Here is a 15511-nt window from a genome sequence, read left to right on the forward strand (position 1 = left end):
TAACGACGATCGAAATTGTTATGATTTTCTTGTCATTTTCGAAAATGATGTTTTTGAGATGTGTTGATTTTGTGTTGGGTTTGATGTTTGAAGATTGGAATGAGTATGTTGAGCTGTTGTTTTGCTGTCTGCATTTCCGGATTGGTCAGTTTATAGTCGTTATGCCGTCAGTTTGAGTTTTGGATATCGTTTCGATATTTTGATCGTATTGAGTTTTGATTGAGTTTTGATATCGATTTTGATCCGTGACTTATTCTGATAGATTGATTGGGAGTCTTTGAATTTGCTAGAGTTGCAGCTTTTGGCAAGTTTGGAAGAGTTGAACCGGTATAGTATCGATGTCTTTCTATATCGATTAATGAACTTGGTTGGATAGTTTTTGAATTGAGAATTGTTGTTTTCAGATTGAAGTTTTGGAATGACAAAGAAGAGGTATAAGATGACTTTGGAATGGAATAGGACGATTAACTCGAGTCGGGATTGATTCGAGTGTCCTAGAAGAAATCACATATTGCATGATTTGATTGCTTATTGATTATATGATTGAATTTATATTGAGTGCATGAGATTACATATGCATTCATATTGAGCCTTGATTTATTCAATTTGAATTAGACGACCTAGGGATTGTATTTGAGTAGCTTGGTAGGCGATTTACTACCTTGTCGAGTAGCTCACTATAATGCTCTTGAGTCTAGAGGATTAAAGCATGCCATGTCCACCTCGAGAGGAGAGTCGGTGTGATTGTGGATGTTTTTAGCCTCGGGATCCCAAACCGAAGAAAGAAAGAATAGAAGAATTTCATTTGATTATCTGAGTCTGATAATCCAGAAGTTTAAAGACATGCATATCATTTTAAATACAATACTTGATTGGATTATTTGATTATATGGGGAACGAGTTTTTATATGACATGATATGTTTATTTTATTGCATGTCAGTCTCTTTTACTAGGAATATTATTCTCATCGGATTATCCGGCTGTTGTCTTTGTTTGTATGTGTACTTGGCAATAGGTGGGGCAGGAACGAATCAGAGACAACATAGCTAGAGGATTGAGAGAATAGAGTGAGGCTTGGATGTTAGGAGTCACTTTGTAATTGAACTCCTTTTTGTATTGAATAAGTCCGAACTAGATGGACCTTATTATGCATGCTTTAATTGGTGAGGTTTGTATAACTCATTACATATATGTTGTATCTTGTTGAATGGGATTTTGATGTTGTTATTGTGGATTGAATGGAATTGAAAATTGGAGAAGAAAACCAGAATTTTTCTGGGCAGAGGGTCTCGCTCAATCGGCGAATTCTTGCGGATCGAGCGAGCACCTTTATTAGCGAGGCAGTGTATGTGAATTTTATGCTCGCTCGATCGGTAAGATTTTACCGATCGAGCGAGGGGTCCTGATTCTTGGACAGAGAACTGGAATCTTTGGCCCGCTCGATCGGTAAGATTTTACCAATCGAGCGAGCACCTCTTTAAAAAAAAAATTAATAAAATTTGAATTCTTTAATCCTATTCTTTTAATTGAGTTTATTAATTTAATTACCCTGAGATTGCATGATTAGAATCTAGGCCTCACATTAAGTGGTATCAGAGCGATAAGTTCCTGGATTTTGTTCTAGAAGTGAGCGGGGTAGACCGAGTCCGCTTGACCTTTATTTCTCGCATGTGATTGATTAATTCTACGATTACAGAATATGCGAGCATGCTTTATGGATTGAAAATTTATTTGAATTACGTGACTTTGAGATTCAAATTGTTAAAGCATGATTTGATTGAGATATGAACTGTATTCATGCATTGATCTGAGTTCCATCTATCGTATTGGTAAGACGACCAGAGGTTTCTTATCACTGAAATGGTGAGATGTGAATTGAATTATCCGTGTTCTAACCCCTGTCAATTTAGATGGGTACTCGAAGAAGGCTAGACATGAATACTCCACCGATTGTTCCTACTACAGAAAATCCTTCGGTTATGACTCCTCCAGTGGTACAGATGGATGAAACGATCACGCCTATGGAAGCCTTACTGAAAAGATTCAAATCCTTCAGGCCACCGTATTTGAATGGGAAAGAGAATCCGGTAGATTGTGAGAGTTGGTTTGATGATATAGATCAACTCTTTGATTCGCTCGACTACTCTGACGACCGCAGGGTTAGATTGGTTATTCATCAACTGCAGGGAGTGGCAAAAAGTTGGTGGATGACAACCAAGAAAGCCAAAGAGAACAGAGGTACGAAAATCACTTGGGAACTTTTTAAATCTGAATTCTATAAAATATTCTTCCCAGTTTCCTATCGAAAGGACAAAGGTGCCGAGTTTGCAAATATGAAGCAAGGAAATATGAGTATCGAGGACTATGTTGCGAAATTTGACAGTTTACTGACGTTCGCCCCGCATATTGCCGGCAATGAGGAGGCAAAAGCAGACCAGTTCATTAACGGTTTGCACCCTGACATCTTTATTCGGGTGAATACTGGGAGGCCAGATAACTTTTAAGATGCGATGGATCAGGCCAAAGGGGCAGAAGCGGGAATGTTAAGGAAGAGGGAGAATCAGTACCATCCTCAACAGCATAAGCAGAGTCAGTATCAAAATCAGCCGCAGATGAATGAGGGTGGTAACAGTGGTGGTGGCAAGAAGAACTATTTCCGTCCCAAAGGAAAGCAGTTCAAAAAGTCTAGAAGCAGTTCTTCGAGCTCGAGTGGTTCGAGACAGTTCAGTTTTGGTCAGGGTTCAGGATCTTCTGGAGCTTTATGTAGCAAGTGCGGAGGACGACACTCCAGCGACCAGTGTAGGGGAATCTTTGGGAACTGCTACATCTGCCAGCAGACGGGACATTATGCCAGACAGTGTCCTCAGAAGGGTTCTGACCAGACTCAGAGTGGAAATGCCTCTCGATTGTCATCTCAGCCTCAGAGGCAATCGACTGCAGTTCACTCGTTCCAACCTCAACAGCAGAATCGTCAGGGAGGTAATCAAAGTTCGAATCAATCTTCCCGACCTCATGCTAGAGTGTTTGCTCTGAACGAAGATGAGGCTCAAGCTGCACCGAATGATGTAATTACAGGTAAATGTAAGATTTTTGGTTATCCTGCATTTATTCTGATAGATAAAGGTGCTTCTCACTCTTTCTTATCTGAGAAATTTGTGTCGATGCATGCCTTGCCTTTTGAGCCTTTGCCTGCTGTAGTTTCTGTTACTTCACCTTTGGGTGGAGGAATTGTTTTGAAGAATTTCGTTAGAAATTGTGGTTTGAGTTTTGAAGGAAATTTGATCGAGTTCGACTGTATTGTACTTGGGTTGTCTAACTTTGACTGCATAGTTGGCATAGATGTTTTTACTAAGTATAGGGCTAAAGTAGATTGTTTTCAGAAGATAGTACGCTTCAGACCAGAGATGGCAGATGAATGGAGATTCTTCGGTAAGGGTTCTCGTTCTAAAATTCCTTTGATATCTGTCTTATCCATGACTAGATTATTACAGAGAGGAGCCGAAGGATTTCTTGTTTATGCAATCGATATTATGAAGTTTAGCCCTGAGCTGAGCGATATACCAGTGGTTAGGGAATTCCCTGATGTGTTTTCAAATGGGATTCCGGGATTACCACCTTTTCGTGAGATTGAATTTGGCATCGAACTGACGTCATGTACTCAACCAATTTTGAAAGCTCCGTAGAGAATGGCTCCGATCGAATTGAAGGAACTGAAGGAGCAGTTGGAAGATTTGATTGCCAAGGGATACATTCGACCCAGTGTATCGCCTTGGGGTGCTCCTGTCCTGTTTGTTAGAAAGAAAGATGGCTCTATGCATCTCTGCATTGACTACCGCCAACTGAATCAGGCGACAGTTAAGAACAGGTATCCTTTACCGCGTATAGATGATCTTTTTGATCAATTGCAGGGTTCGTGTATCTATTCGAAGATAGATTTGAGGTCTGGGTATCACCAGCTGAGAGTTCGTGAAGAGGATGTCCCTAAGACGGCGTTTCGAACAAGGTATGGTCATTTTGAATTTCTTATCATGTCGTTCGGTTTGACGAACGCCCCAGCGGTCTTTATGGGGTTGATGAACCGAATATTTCAGCGTTTTCTTGATGAGTTTGTGATTATTTTCATTGACGATATCTTGATCTATTCTAAGAGCCGTACCGAGCATGCAGAACATTTGAGAACTGTGTTGCAGATTTTGAGGACAGAACAGTTATTTGCCAAGCTTTCGAAATGTGAGTTTTGGCTTGACAAAGTTGTCTTTCTGGGGCACATTATTTCAGGAGATGGGATTGCTGTGGATACCAGCAAGATAGAAGCAGTGACGAACTGGCGCAGGCCGACTTCTGTGCCAGAAATCCGCAGTTTTATGGGTTTGGCGGGTTACTATCGTAGATTTATTCAGGGTTTCTCTTCTATTGCAAAGCCTATCACCCAGCTGACTCAGAAGAATGCTCCTTTTCTTTGTACAGATGATTGTGAATCTAGTTTTGTTGCGTTGAAGAAGAGATTAACCAGTGCTCCGATCCTTTCTATTCTATCTGGTACTGGAGGTTTCACAGTTTATTGCGATGCTTCTCATCTTGGTCTCGGTTGTATTCTTATGCAGAGGAAGCACGTGATAGCATATGCGTCGAGGCAGCTAAAACCGCACGAGACTCGCTACCCAGTCCATGATCTTGAACTTGCTGCTATTGTTTTTGCATTGAAGATTTGGCGTCACTACTTGTACGGTGAGTCTTTTGAGATATTTTCGGATCATAAGAGTCTTAAATACTTATTTTCACAGTCTGAGTTGAATATGAGACAGAGGAGATGGTTAGATTTGCTGAAAGACTTCTACTGCGAGATTAAGTACTACCCGGGGAAGTCAAATGTAGTTGCCGATGCTTTGAGCCATAAGCTTTGATCTTTATCTCTTTTGATGATCGGTGTGTCTCATTTGATTAACGACTGTTGCAATTCTGGATTGGAGTTTGAGTTAGATAGGAATCCGATCAGAGTTTGTGCGATTCAGGCCGAGCCAGAATTGTTTGTGTCGATCAGAGAAGCACAAAAATCAGATGAGAGTATTCAGGAGTCGATAGAGAAAGGGAGATCAGGACACCAGTCTGAGTTTCAGGGCAGGGATGATGTTTTGTTTGTGAATAGCCATATTGTTGTGCCTGAGATTGATGAGTTAAGACAGCGTATTCTGAGAGAGGCGCATTGCAGTCGGTTCAGTGTTCATCCCGGAGGCCGAAAGATGTATAACGACCTGAAGAGCCAGTTTTGGTGGAAGAAGATGAAGAGTGATGTTGCGAGGTTTGTTTCCCGATGTCTGAACTGCCAGCAAGTGAAAGCCGAGAGAAAGAGGCCGAGAGGTCTTCTGCACACTTTGTCTATTCCGGAATGGAAGTGGGATCATATCTCGATGGACTTCATCACGAAACTACCCCGGTCTGTTCGGGGTTGTGATGCTATTTGGGTTGTGATTGATAGGTTGACGAAGTCTGCTTGTTTCATTCCGTATCGGATGACTTATCGACACGACCAGATGACAGAGTTGTGCATCAGGGAGATCGTCAGATTGCACGGTGTGCCGAGATCCATTGTTTCTGACCGAGATCCTCGGTTTACTTGTCACTTCTGGCACAGTCTGCAAGAGGCTCTTGGTACTAGATTGCACTTGAGTACATCATTCCATCCTCAGACCGACGGTCAATCAGAATGGACGATTCAGACTCTGGAGGATATGTTACGAGCAGTGGTACTAGACTTTGGCACTACTTGGCAAGATTCGTTGCCTCTCGTTGAGTTTTCGTACAACAACAGCTTCCAGACGAGTATAGGAATGGCACCCTTTGAAGCGTTGTACAGAAAGAAGTGCAGATCTCCTCTGTACTGGGATGAGATGTCTGACTCCCCAGACTTGGGACCAGATATGATTCGTGATATGGCTGAGCAGGTGAAGATTATTCGATTGAGAATGAAGACTGCTCAGGACCGACAAGCGAAGTATGCGAATATCCGTCGCAGACCTCTATCTTTCGATCAGGGAGACCGTGTATTCTTGAAGATTTCTCCGTTTAGAGGTACTGTTAGATTTGGGAAGAGAGGGAAGTTGTCACCGAGATTCATCGGTCCGTATGAAGTTCTACAGAAGATAGGTGATCTAGCCTACCGTCTAGCACTTCCTCCTTATTTATCTGGTATTCACGACGTCTTTCACGTCTCGATGTTGAGGAAATACCATCCCGATCCTTCTCATGTACTTCAGCCTGACGAAGCCGAACTTGATGAAACTCTGAGTTATTTCGAGAGGCCGATTCAGATCCTTGACAGAAAGGAGAAACAACTCAGAACCAAATCGATACCTTTGGTGAAAGTTCAGTGGAGTCGTCACGGAGTCGAAGAAGCGACTTGGGAGACAGAATCTGACATGAGACAGAGATTTCCTGATTTATTCATCTGATGTTAGTTCTTATTTCTGTTCTTGAATTCGTAATTATCTTCTTATGAGTTGATATCGATGATTTCGAGGAAGAAATCTTTTCTTAGAGGGGGAGAATTGTAACGCCCCGTTTTTATCTTAATTGATGTTATTTGAGATAATTATTGATTTCATAATTCGAGAGCCAACTTTTTATTGATCAGGGACTATTTTGCAATTTTTGGAAATTTTAGGGACTAAAATGCAAAAAGCGGATTTGTTATAACATTGAGACTTTGACTAACTCTTCATTTCCTCCCCTTATCTCCTCCATATCGATTCCCCTATATTGAAGACGATCAAAAAGCTTCCAAGCTTTTGTGATTTCGATTCTAGCTCAATCCGTCCGATCGAATTGATTTCTGACTTTATATCTACGATCACAGCGACGAGTGCTCCGTCTAGAAGTAATTTTATCTTAATTCTGAGAAGTTTGAATTTATTGATGTTGTCAGAATTTGTTTATATTCGGAGAGGATGATTATGAGTTAGCAGTGATCGTATATCTAAGACGGTTCGAAGATCTAACGATGATCGGAATTGTTATGATTTTCTTGTCATTTTCGAAAATGATGTTTTTAAGATGTGTTGATTTTGTGTTGGGTTTGATGTTTGAAGATTGGAATGAGTATGTTGAGATGTTGTTTTGCTGTCTGCATTTCCGGATTGGTCAGTTTATAGCCGTTATGCCGTCAGTTTGAGTTTTGGATATCGTTTCGATATTTTGATCGTATTGATTTTTGATTGAGTTTTGATATCGATTTTGATCCATGACTTCTTCTGATAGATTGATTGGGAGTATTTGAAGTTGCTAGAGTTGCAGCTTTTGGTAAGTTTGGAAGAGTTGAGCCGGTATAGTATCGATGTCTTTCTATATCGATTAATGAACTTGATTGGATAGTTTTTGAATTGAGAATTGTTGTTTTCAGATTGAAGTTTTGGAACGAAAAAGAAGAGGTATAAGATGACTTTGGAATGGAATAGGACAATTAACTCGAGTCGGGATTGATTCGATTGTCCTAGAAGAAATCACATATTGCATTATTTGATTGCTTATTGATTATATGATTGAATTCATATTGAGTGCATGAGATTACATATGCATTCATATTGATCCTTGATTTATTCAATTTGAATTAGACGATCTATGGATTGTAGTTGAGTAGCTTGGTAGGCGATTTACTACCTTGTCGAGTAGCTCACTATAATGCTCTTGAGTCTAGAGGATTAAAGCATGCCATGTCCACCTAGAGAGGAGAGTCGGTGTGATTGTGGATGTTTTTAGCCTCAGGATCCCAAACCAAAGAAAGAAAGAATAGAAGAATTTCATTTGATTATCTGAGTCTGATAATCTAGAAGTTTAAAGACATGCATATCATTTTAAATACAATACTTGATTGGATTATTTGATTATATGGGGAACGAGTTTTTATATGACTTGATATGTTTATTTGATTGCATGTCAGTCTCTTTTACTGGGAATATTATTCTCACCGGATTATCTGGTTGTTGTCTTTGTTTGTATGTGTACTTGGCAACAGGTGGGGCAGGAACGAATCAGAGACAACATGGCTAAATGATTGAGAGAATAGAGTGAGGCTTGGATGTTAGGAGTCACTTTGTAATTGAACTCCTTTTTGTATTGAATAAGTCCGAACTAGATGGACCTTATTATGCATGCTTTAATTGGTGAGGTTTGTATAACTCATTACATATATGTTGTATCTTGTTGAATGGGATTTTGATGTTGTTATTGTGGATTGAATGGAATTGAAAATTGGAGAAGAAAACCAGAATTTTTCTGGGCAGAGGGTCTCGCTCAATCGGCGAATTCTTGCGGATCGAGCGAGCACCTTTATTAGCGAGGCAGTGTATGTGAATTTTATGCTCGCTCGATCGGTAAGATTTTACCGATCGAGCGAGGGGTCCTGATTCTTGGACAGAGAACTGGAATCTTTGGCCCTCTCGATCGGTAAGATTTTACCGATCTAGCGAGCACCTCTTTTAAAAAATAAAATTAAAATTTGAATTCTTTAATCCTATTCTTTTAATTGAGTTTATTAATTTAATTACCCTGAGATTGCATGATTAGAATCTAGGCCTCACAGCTTGTCTTCAGCTTTCTTCTTACTATCACATTCAGTTTCAGAACCCTTGACATTCTTTTCCTCCGCTGGAATTTTAATTTCTTCAGAATTCTCATTCTCCAGCTTTTTCTTTTCAACGACTACTTGTTTTCCACTCCTCAAGGTGATAGCATGGCATTGCTCCTTCGGATTTACCTTTGTGGTGCTCGGAAACTGACCTCTTTTGTTAACTTACAAAGCATTCGCCAGCTGCCCAGTACTAGTTTTGTAACCCAGATTTCCATGTTATGATAATAATATGTTAAACATGATTAAGGGATAGAAATTAATCAATTCCTAGGATTAATCGGGCTTCATAATTTTGAATTGGTCTTCCATTGTTTGGGCCAGTTCGGACGGCCCGAAGAGGACTTCGGACAATCTGAACTCAGCAGTTCGGGGGCTCTGAAAAAGGTTTGTTGACTTTGGAGTGAAGGCACGTTCGAATGATCCAAACCCACGATAGGACGGTCCGAACTCCCTTATGTCAAGCAGGCAGGATTACTCAGCCATGGATTTTGATGAGTGTCGGACTATGAACACTTTGGACAATCCAAAGTGGCGATCGGACGGTCCGAACTTGACGTGTTTTGCATGCAGGCATTGAGTTGGATCGGACGATCCGAAATCGAGTTCGGAGGATCCGAACTTGACCGGGAATTTTTCCTATAAATAGGGGTCTTCAGATTCATTTCTAATTACGAATTCCGAGTTTCCTTCTTCAGTTATATAGTGTGAGATATACACTTGAGGGCCCTATCGGTTATCATAGAAGTTCTGGAATAACCAAGGTATGGTTATAGTAAATTCGGGACTAGCGACTCCAAAGGGCTTACTACGGACGAAGGTATGGTCTGGGAATCAATTTAAGTTTTAGGAGTATTTATTAGCTTAGTTAAGGCTTATAGAACTTGTGTAGTGATACGATGAACTTTTGAATATAGGCTTGGAACCTAGGATTCTACTAGACTTTAACTAACCTAGAGGTACGTACACCTTGACTGAGATTGCCAGCGATTATACATGTTTATGTGTTGCATTTACTTGGAATTATTATATGGCATGATATATGATTTACCGCTTTCCATATTCATATGTCATGTGCATATACACATTGACCCTATACCTTGTTATAGCTGATTATAGAGTCGTTCAGCTCTATACTTGTTAGTCTGTCACTAAGAGTACCGCGACGGCGGGGACATGAATGTCTGACTACTATGGTATACTAGACGAGTGTGGTTGTACCCATAGGTTGATCCGCGAGGTTACAACACTCATGTGGCGCCTGTCTTGAGCATGACTTATCAGATGACCCCTTACCAGTCATCACGGTTGCATGCATTATATACATATGTTTACTCATGTTTATGTATTGGGCATTAGCGCTCACGTCCTAGTTGTTATCTTGACACCCCATTCCACGAGACAGGTCGCATGATGGACAGAGCCGGTAGTTCGAGGCAGGACTAGGGAGCAGGAGACTACAGGGGAAATTTTATACAGCAGGATTTTGATATAGCTTTATAATGTTTAATTTAAGTTATTTCAATATGGTTGTATCACTAAAGTATTAAGCCTTGAAACTTTTGTACTAAGCCAATATGTAAATTATAGGTTATGTTTCCGCACGTTTTTCTCTGTTTAGTATTTATGCTTTAATTAAGTTTAATGCATGCCATAGTTTCCAGTTAGTAGATGATTCAATGCTGGGTCACTACATTTATTATATCAGAGCATGCATAGATTTTGGGTATAGTACTTGGGATTTAGCCTAGTTTTGAGTGATTTTGTGCATTTGGAATTTTAATGTGCAAATCTTTTCAAATAATGGCTTATAGAGGTAACGAGAGCCATGGTAGTTTTGACCTGGGAGGTTTTCATCAGCATCGTCATCATCGCCATCATCATGAGGATCGACATCGTCCTCACGAGGGTAGATGTCGCAATACGATCAATAAACTTCTGCAGGTAGAACCGAAGGCGAGAATCCTGAGGAAGCAAGGAACTTGATGGCCAAGATCGAGAGTTCTTTTCATGCTTTCGAGTGTACTGAGGAGCAGAAGATGGAGGTTCTAGAGTTTGTTCAAGATGGACGTGCACGCTTATGGTGGGATGACAAGGCAGCTCAGACACGTACTGAGAGAGGACAGGTGACTTGGGAGGATTTCAGTCAGCAGTTTCAGAAATTATATTTTCATCCAGCTGTTCGTCAGGCACGATCGATGGAGTTGCTTACACTGAGACAGGGATCTATGACTGTTGATGAGTATCAGCACCGATTCATTGATCTGTTATCTTACATTCCCCATATCAATGAGAGTGATGTGACGAAGTATGATATCTTTCTGCAAGGCTTGAATCAGGATATTTATTCACATGTTGTTGTCTGTGATGATCCGACATCTTACGAGACTCTGGTTAATCGATGTCGTCAAGTGGAGAACAGCAATAGGCAAGCACAATTGATGATATCAGGATAGCCTAGTGGATCCCTTGGGCCTTGGGCTCAATCTGTTGTGCAGTATGGTTCTACGTCTTTTACTACTACTAACTTCATCTGGATCTCGTGGTTCACGAGGTATGTTTTGGTTCGAAAAGAAAAAGAAGAAATATGAATTTTGCAGTCACTGTGGTAGGAAACATTCTGCAGCTTCTTGTCGGAAGGCTTCTGGTGCATGTTTTATTTGCGGTGAGCAGGGACATCTGCGTAGGGATTGTCCTCAGCGTATGGGAGCTGCGAGTGTATGGGGATCACAGATGGGATTTCAGGCTTCTACTCATCCACGTTAGCAGCAAGCACCACCTAGTTCTTCTAGTTTCCGTCCACGTACGCAAGGGCAGGTATTTGCTCTGTCTTAGGAGCAGGCTACTGAGGGAAGCGATCACATGTTGTCAGGTACCTTTCTGTTATGTGGTATTCCTGCACTTGTTTTAATTGATACTGGAGCATCGCATTCCTTTATTTCTATTCGCTTTGTTAAGAGACATATATTACCTTATGTATCATTAGACCTGGATTTAGTTGTATCTACTCCGCTGGAGCAGGAGGTAGTAACTAAGCGTCTAGTTATGGGTTGCCTTCTAGAGTTTGAGGGTCACGTGTTGTCTGCTAATCTGAAGATCTTAGCGATGACACATTTTGACTGTATTTTGGGAATAGATATGTTGACTTTGTATCACGCTACTATGAATTGTTATCAGCGTCTGGTACAGTTTCTTTCGGATGAGGGTGATAGCTGGTACTTCTATGGTGAGGGAGCACGACCTCCGATGTCACTTGTATCGGCTCTGAAGGCATGTCATGTCTTTGAGTCAGGTGGGAAGGGATACCTCATTTATGCAGTTGATATGTAGTGACCCTTACCCGGATCACCTACTAAACAGAACTTATGCATGCAATTAACTTAATAAAACAGATATCAGAATAAAACTGCGGAAACCAATAACATTATACAATCCCAAGAAAAGGAATCTGTAATTATCCAATAATATACAACCAAATCGAATAGCTGTATAAACCCAAACAACGGTAATAAAGCCTAGACGAAGCTCCAGCTGGCCAACCACTGACTAGCCCCTCCTGGATCCACCCTCCTCGTCCAATCGCAAACCTGCCCCATGGAATAAGGTGTCCAGAAAATACAGAGTACGAGACGTGAGCATAAAACGCTCAGTGCGAGAGTATGAGTATACATGCATGCAAAGTGAACTCCCTATAGACTCGAGGTCAAGGAGCAGATAACAGAGACAGACCGGGCCCTGGTATGTAGCACGCTGTGCCGTCGCTTCAGGAGGTGGCTCCCATACCGAGATAACCGTGGAAACACCGGACCCAAATCGATGGAAGTCCATCCACTAACAGGATAGGGTACAACCCTACTAACAGACATCTCGAAGGAGATACAGCAAGATGCAAATGAATGCAGCATAATATCATGGCATATAAATCATGCAGTCACATAATACATGCATACTCAGTCAGGATATCTCGAACAGTACTTTCGTACCTCAAAACAGTGCAAGCTCTACCAACTCTAGGTCCACGCCTATAGTCTGCTCTACACTGCCAAATGATACTACTATCATCAATGTGCTCTAAAAGCCTTAACTAAGCTATTGCATACTCCTAAATATTTATAGGAAGCAAAAGCTATACCTTCGTCCGTCGTTAGCCCTTTGATGTCGATGCCTCCAGAACTTGGGCACAACTCCGCTACGACTATCGAACGCCTCTCCGACCTTCGGACCAAGCCTAAGAAGACTAGAACAGCTCGAATATGACTAGAAATAGAGAGGAAATCCGGAATTGGCAAGGAGAAATGAAGTCTCGGCCTTCTATTTATAGACAACGATCGGAACTTCCGATCCTTGATCGGAACGTCCGAACCTCGATCGGAACGTCCGATCCTGCCATCGGAGCTTCCGAAGATCCTGATCTGCCACGTGTCAAAATATCACTTGATGACTCCGGATAGGGGTGATCGGAGCCTCCGGTCCTGATCAGAGCTTCCGATCCCGCCACACGTCATGGATGACGTAATATCATCGGTGCCTCCGATCCTCATCGGAGCTTCCGATCCCGATTGGAGCTTCCGATCCGTCCAATCCCCAATTTATTTAATTAGCATTAATCCTTTAATTACTCAATTAGGGTTCGGGCTACTACATGATATGTCCACGATTAGTCCGGGTATTGATCAGTTGTCGGTTGTCAGCAGTTTCCTGATGTATTTCCTGATAAAATACCTGGTTTTACTTCGGTTCGAGAGGTTGAATTTGGTATTGATCTAGTACCAGGAACAACGCCTATATCCCGAGCACCTTACCGTCTGGCACCGTAAGAGATGAGGGAATTGAAACAGCAGTTGCAGGATCTGCGTGATAAGGGATATATTCGTTCGAGTGTTTCTCCGTGGGGAGCACCTGTTTTGTTCGTCAAGAAGAAGGATGGATTGATGCGATTATGTATTTATTACAAGCAGTTGAATAGTGTCACCATTAATAATAAGTATCCTTTTCCACGAATTGATGATCTGTTTGATCAATTACAGGGTACTTCTGTATACTCCAAGATAGATCTGAGATCTAGATACCACCAGATGCGGGTACGAGACACAGATATTTCTACAACTGCTTTTAGGACCAGACATGGGCATTATGAATTTCTGGTAATGCCATTCGGTTTGACGAATGAACCGGCAGTCTTTATGAATTTGATGAATCAAGTATTTCGAGAATATCTAGATAGATTCGTCATCGTCTTCATTGATGATATTATTGTCTATTCTCATGACAAGGATGAGCATGCACAGCATTTGAGAATTGTATTGCAGACGTTACGAGATAAGCAACTATATGAAAAATTGAGCAAGTGCGAATTTTGTCTTGATCGGGTAGTGTTTCTCGGTCATGTTATTTCAAGTGAAAGAATATCTTTTGATCCAAGTAAGATAGAGGCAGTGCTGAAATGGTTTCATCCGACGATGGTTGCTGAGATTCAAAGTTTCTTGGGTCTAGCTGGTTATTATCGTCGGTTCATCGAGAATTTTGCACAGTTGGCCAGGCCTTTGACTCAGCTTACACGGAAAGATGTTGCCCCCTCGGATTGTGAGGAGTCATTTCACGAGCTGCGTAGACGTCTTACTACGGCACCTGTGCTAGCTCTACCTTCTGGATCAAGAGGTTATATTGTCTACATTGATGCCTCTGGTCAGGAGCTAGGATGTGTTCTGACACAGCATGGACATGTAATCACCTATGCTTCTACGCAGTTGAAGACGCATGAGGTGAATTATCCAGTGCATGATCTCGAGTTAGCCGCCATTGTATTTGCGTTCAAGATTTGGAGGCATTATCTTTATGACGAGAAGTTTGAGATATTTACGGCTCACAAGAGTCTGAAATATTTATTCAGTCAGGTGGAGTTGAATATGAGACAGAGACGCTGGATGGAATTACTGAAATATTATGACTGCGAGATAAAATATCATCCAGGTTTTGCTAATCTTACTGCTGATGCCCTGAGTCGGCAGGTAAGACTATCTGCACTTCAGACTAGTGATTTATCTCATATGATTCAAGAATGTTGTTCACTGAGTTTTACCCTAAAGCACAAGAAATGAAGAAATGGGATTCGTTTGTATACTATTTTATTTGAGCCAGCATTGTACTCTCGAATCAGAGATGATCAGATATTTGATTTTAGGACTCAATGTTTGGCACATCTAGCCAATGGAGTTAATACATCTTGATTTCATTATCAGGTAGATGGTTTATTGTTCTTATCGAATCGAGTGGTTGTACCTGATGATGCGGAGCTCAGGAATGATATTTTATCTCAAGCTCACAGAAGTCGATTGTCAGTTCATCTTGGAAGCATGAAAATGTATAAGGACTTGCGAACCAGATTCTAGTGGAAGGGAATGAAGCAAAATTTATATCAATTTGTTTCTAGATGTCTTGTCTATCAACAAGTCAAGATTGAACACCAATGACCAGGTGGATTGCTACAGAATCTTGAGATTCCCGAATGAAAGTGGGAGCATGTGACTATGGATTTTGTCACCCACTTGCCTATTACTTCACGTCAGTGTGATGCTATCTGGATCGTTGTTGACCGTTTGACAAAATCAGCACATTTAATTCCATACAATCGAGAGTATTATTATGATCGCATGGCACGCTTATACATCCAGGAGATAATGTGATTACATGGGATTCAAGTAAGCATATTTAGTGATAGAGACCCACGATTTACCTCACGTTTCTGTGGTAGTTTTCAACAGTCGTTGGTTACAACTTTGAGTTCGAGCAGTGCATATCATCCGAAGACTGATGGGCAGTCAGTCCGGACGATTCGTACGTTGGAGGATATGCTACGCTCTTCTGTAATGGATTTTGGTTTGTATTGGGAG

Source organism: Henckelia pumila, chromosome 1 (assembly GCF_033568475.1).
Source record: "Henckelia pumila isolate YLH828 chromosome 1, ASM3356847v2, whole genome shotgun sequence".
Taxonomy (NCBI): Eukaryota; Viridiplantae; Streptophyta; class Magnoliopsida; order Lamiales; family Gesneriaceae; genus Henckelia; species Henckelia pumila.